The sequence below is a fragment of the Ambystoma mexicanum genome, chromosome 1p, assembly GCF_040938575.1.
Source record: "Ambystoma mexicanum isolate Mex_15411 chromosome 1p, UKY_AmexF1_1, whole genome shotgun sequence".
In the NCBI taxonomy this organism is placed as follows: domain Eukaryota; kingdom Metazoa; phylum Chordata; class Amphibia; order Caudata; family Ambystomatidae; genus Ambystoma; species Ambystoma mexicanum.
Window position 1 is genome coordinate 201,235,046 of NC_090921.1, and position 6,149 is coordinate 201,241,194.

Here is a 6,149-nt window from a genome sequence, read left to right on the forward strand (position 1 = left end):
TGCATGAAACGAAAGGACACGAGTGTGAGAGCAATGGGTACAAAAAAGATAATCTTGGAAAAAAGGAAGCCTCCACGTGTTCACCATGCATTCATGTACAGCTACAGAACTGTGAAAAAGAATAAACATACTCTAGTTGGGGAAATTGCTGTCCCCAAGAAGGTAATGAACTGTAGGAGAAAACAATCTGTCATTGTACAAATAGCAAATGATGATTCGGAACTGGTGGAAATGCTTCGCCCGAACGAGGCTCCTACAATAAGCTCTGTTGATGTGAGTAATGAATCTGTCCTTGTGCCAGGTTTAATGTGTCCACCTGTAGATATGATTAATGTAGAACAGAAGATCCAAAATACTGCAGAGCATCTCTCAAAAAATGGCCCATCTGTAGCATCCACTCTAATGACCATACCGGATGCATGGGTGGTTAAACATCCCAGCGCAGGTGAGCCTATCACCAGAACAAATGGGGATGTTAATAAGAGCATGATGCCTGATTTGCAAATCACCCAAGTTCACAAGGATAAGTCATCCTTGCCGTTAAATCGGGCTGTGTGCATTTTTCAATCCATTGTGCCCTTCAGGGTAATCACATCAAATGATATAAGGTTGGTAGACCAGCTAGAAATTACTAATCAATACATAACTAACATACGTTTTGAAGTTGAGTCAACGCTAAACTATACCATAGGGTTTGAAACTGATCTGTTACGCCTGGGATTTGCTGCCCATAAAGTGCAGATCCCGGTCGTGAAACCCCGCTCAAAGGTACAACCTCTGGGATGCGCCATCTCTGTGGTCCCTGAAAAAATCACAAATAGCTCTGTGAAACAGGTCATGGATAAGAGCAAATGTTCTCAATTTTCTAGTACGGCTAAGGGTGATCTAATGTTATTCCAGAAGGTTATTGGCAATGGCTCCCGTTGTCCTTTAAGTCTCAGTTTGCTGAGACTTATCAATGACAGAATCCTTTACGACTTATTTAAAATCATAGCACTCCAAGAAACCTGGTTGGCATCTGAAGTCCAGTTGGATGATAGATGTACTGTCCATCAGGTGGCAACCAAGGGCTCTCTTGGTATACCGAAGGGGGGCTTGTTGGTATCTGTCTAACCTCCCTGGACAATTGCGAAATTACCTTTATCTAGTTCAAATGTATTGGCTGTTAAATTAACCTGGCTAAGGCATGTTCTAATATTTATTAATGTATACGACCCTCCTAATATGGTCATGATACAGGAAAATTTGAATACTGTTAAGACTGTCGTAAAGCTGTACAATCACCGTCATCCAATATGGCTGTTGGGAGACCTGAATGCAAAAATTGGAGATCCCAGCACAAATGAAGAATGGTTGGGAAGTTTGCAAAGCTCTGGAATGTGCTCATTGCCTCATAATAGGCATGGTACGAAATGGTGGAACAGTCTGAATGCCTATAATTTAGTAAAACTAAATGGTTTCACCCCAGGTGATTCTGCTATGGCCTTTACTAGAATCGAGGGTAGTTCAGCGGCGACACTTGATTATATCTTTGTAAATAATATGGGACTCGAATATGTAAGAATATGTAAGGGACATGGCCATAATAGAGAGAGAGGTGAGTGATCACCTACCACTTTGTCTCTCGTTCGTTCTCCCTGGTCAATGGGAAAGGGGACTTGACTATGATGGCAATGGGATGGTCCATATCAATGAAGGTAATAACCGCATTGTATGGCATCAGCGCGACATCGAGAAAGCTCATCAAAAAGTTGCCCACCTATCACCTGAGTTTATTAAAGAGGGTGTCTCGGGAAAGAACATGGAGATATCAATAATATCTATTTTCTCTCAGCTTATGCAGAATATTCATAAACATGTTTCTGAGACGCGCACATATACATCTGTTGGTGAACGCTCTAATATTGCGCTACCTTGCAGACATGGGCATGATAAGATGATCAAAGATGCAAAAAAGAACCTTCGTACTGGTATCTAGAGAGTGCTAAGTACAAGTAATATATCATCTGCGCATCCTATTGCATGCCACATTAAAAATCTTAAAAAGAACTATAAACGATGGCTTAAAGCACATAAGAGGGAATGTGAGATAAAACAATGGAAAGAAATAGCCATGTTGGCTCTGTCTAACAACACCCAAGGTATTTGGAACTTGCTTAGAATGAAGAAAAACCGTGACTTGACTATTATTTGTATGTCTGAGGAAACATGGGGAAAATATATACAAGACACTTTGGGAAAGCCTGAACTGTCAGAGAATATCCTTCCCATCCCGAATGTAACATGGGCCTGTAAAGCCTCGGAACTAGATATCATCACAATTATTCAAAATTTAAAAAAATTCACATGCAGCAGGTCCTGATGGTGTATGCAACACAGTGATAAAAAAACAACCTGATCTATGGGGAGCGGCGCTATTGCTCCAATTTAAACAAATTGGCAAACTCGGTATGATTCCTGCTTCGTGGAAAACAAGTCATATTTTAACAGTACGCAAGAAAGGGCGGTGGGATAAACCCGGCAAACTTTCGTATGCAAGCAATGCTCGATGTTTCCTCAAAGATTTTTGCTAGGGTATTGCTTTGTGAACTGAACGCATGGATTGCTGAAAAAAATATACTACCTCTGAACCAAATAGGATTTTGGGATCAATCCAGTACCACTCATAATTGACTGATACTATCAACTGCAGTAGAGCACTCATGGGTAAAGCGCAACTTAGATGTATATTGCGCATACATTGATTTCTCCACTGCTTTTGATACTATCTTACGCAATAGATTATGGCAGAAATGGAATTCCTGGGGGATCCCGCAAGGCCTATTAAGAATGTTGATGCTACTCCATTCTGACACTTCTTTCCGGATACGATTGAATGCAGCCGGAAGACTCTCTCATTTCATGGCAACTTGTTGTGGGGTAATACAAGGATGCATGGTTGCTGCTATTCTATTCAATCTTTATCTGGCAGACATGAAAATGGCTTTCAATATGCCCAAAGCCAATCCAGTAAAAATTAATGGTGTGTCTATTGGATGGTTGGTGTATGCAGACGACCTGTTAATTTTAGATTATACCGCAGTAGGTCTGCAGCATATGCTTGACTCTCTAGCTGCCTATTCTATCAATAATGGCTTAACCATCAATATTGATAAAAGCAAAATTATGGTATTCTCAAAAAACCAAGACCGAGGAAATACTCATGGAAGTTGAACTCAAAGAAGGTTGAACAAGTCACTTCCTATAAGTACCGCGGGATCATTACTGATGAGAAGCTAAACTGGGCTCCACAATGGTCTGCACTGAAAAATCGCTGTTTAGCAGCAGCAAAAGCCTTAAGTATGTATATTGGCAGAAACAATGCCTACTCTGTCTCAGCAGTATTGGCCATTTATATGTTAAAAGTCAGAGCTATGCTAATATATGCTGTGAAGATATGGTGACATAGTTTTGAAAAACAACGAAGCAAAAATATTGAGAAAGTTATTACGTCTGCCGCAATGTGTAAGTGTGGAACATCTGTAACTTGAATTTAACATAAATGGGATTTGGAATGCATATGTCTGCCAATGTGTTATGTCTTATGAAAAAGTGAGTATTTTTCAAACTGACATGTACTAATCGGTATAATGGGTATTTTGCAAAGATTGCATAGGAAATGGACTTTGGCGACTGTCCCAGGAACAACATCAATTATGGTTCTGAAAAGGTGCCTAAAAAAGACACTGCATGAATTGCGATATGAACAAAATACGATTACTATTGCCTCAAAAGGAAACAGCGGGATGTATGTTGAAGAAATATACACTAGAACAATGCCCCCTAAATACATTTTGGCCTTGCCAAGTGTCAATACGTTTCGCCCTTATTTACTGATGAAATTCAACATAACGGAGGCATTAGAGATGAAAGGCGATAGACTAAGAATTGCACAAGAAGATAGGAAATGTAGGTTATGTGGCAACAATGTTATTGAGTCTTTGTATCACATGATTATGCTATGTGAAAGTTTAACAGATTTGCAGACTAAATATTTTAAATCATATAATAATGCAATTGATATGAATTATTATATTGATCTATGGATGAATTTTATGCGAGGACATGATATTAATATTATATACTTTTTAGTTGTATTTTATATGAGGATTGTTGCTGTTTTTAAATGTTTAGAATAATGTATTTTTAGAAGTCAGATATGAATTTTGTTATGAAATGTGATCAACTATTTTTATGTCTATGTTGTTTGTCTTGTGTTATACGAAGCCAATTGGCTAAATGTATATCTAATAAACTTAAACTTAAGTATATGATTTAAGGTTAAGGGTGTCCTATTTGAGTACTGTGACATTACACTTGATGTTATAGTTACTGAGCAATGGTATTTTGTTGGCTGTTTCTGTGTCTATGATATGGGCCCAGTGGGCTGCACTTTAAACTTTCAGGGAGTTAAGGGCAGGTGTAGCTCTGGCAGAATGGTGATTTGGAAGGTGTCTGCTCTCCTTCAGACTCTTAAGCCAGTAGGGTCTTCAACCATTCCATTCCAGGACGTATAATTTGTTATGTAGGTTTTTCAAGTGTCACCTTTTCATTCTTCAAATACCATTTCTCCCAATTTCCTAACACCACTTCAGAAAAGCGGATTAGTGAAATTGGGTCATTGCTAGACCAGAAATCATTCCTACCTGTTCCTTGGCATGCAATTGTTTTCCATCTTCACCCATTTTATTTTTCGCTCAAGCTTACTTTTACTAAATCTTTGCGTCTAGTTCAGGGACGTTTGCATGTGAAGGGGTTACCTTTTTGGGATTCTGACCAGCTATCTTTTTGATCTGTTGCTTTTCAGCAATGGTTCTCCCAATCTGGTCACATTGATGTTTCTTGTCAAGACAAAAGGCCCTCCTTTGACATCATGTCACAATGAATTGGGCTACCTATTCTTGAGACATACCAATGTTAACGTGTTCCCACTGGCAGCCTTATGTTAATGCTGTTCAACAAGGGGGTTCCTAGCTTGTGGGATGAACTAAATGCCATGACACTTTGCAATAGGCATGTGTGCTTTCTTGAATGCTTTCTTTTAACTTAAGTTGGACATTTGTGAGTGGGAGCATCCCTCTACCTTTTCAACTGGAGTGTTACCAGCTGTTACCAATTGATATTTTGTAAACAATACACTTTGTTGCTTTTCTGATGGTTGCACTGGTTTCTTAAGAGCCCATGATCAATGGATTGCCCTGTTAGGACTGTTAAAGTCCTAAAATCCCAGACATACAATGCTGGGTTTCTCTCATTCTGTTTGTTTTGGGCTTATAGGCTTGTGTTGAATCCTCTTGGGCATAATCCAAAACAAAATAAGGACCATAGATGAAGTCAAAGTCAGATTTCCCTCTTTGTAAAGGGGCAGCAAAAATACCTGTGTCGGGTGTTCCTCTTTCCTCAGCATGTATGAACGGTTACAAGGAAAACCCATAGTAATAAGTATTCTCAAACATGTATCAACTAATTTCTCTATAGTCCATTCAAAACAACACTACATTTTGATTATGTTGTTTTTCTATTAAATGTTTATATCATGTAGTGTTACAAATCGAACGCCTATTATGTAAAGTGTCTTGATTTCAAAGGGGATCACAAAAGGAATGTTTGCTTTTAACATCTCATATAGCGACTTTAAATGTGTAAATTACCAGTGTTGGTCAGTCATGTTATGCACGTCTTATGTTCCGATACAAATTGCCACTGTGAATTTATTTAATTAATTGAAATCAGAATTACAGGTTTTGAGTTGATGATGTAATTTAGTGATTAACCTATTCGTGCTTTTCTGTAAATGTAGGTTGTTTTAGATGTTTTTAGATTGTATTGAATGTTTTATGAATCTGTTTTTTCTTTTCTTTTTTTATTACATGTCAATATGTATTTTATTGTTCTGTTATTGAAAAGTTGATTTATCTCAGTTGATTCAAATAAAAAAAATGTAAAAAAATGTCTAAATTGCACATGAGCCAAATACTCCTTATTTACAAAAGGAAAACAAGTATTTGACTTAAAATCCCTTCAAACTCACTGAACCATCATTTCAGAGAATGACATGAATTTACCCGACTATTTCATTATGTGATTTCCTTTTCACTAAGGTGCAAAGC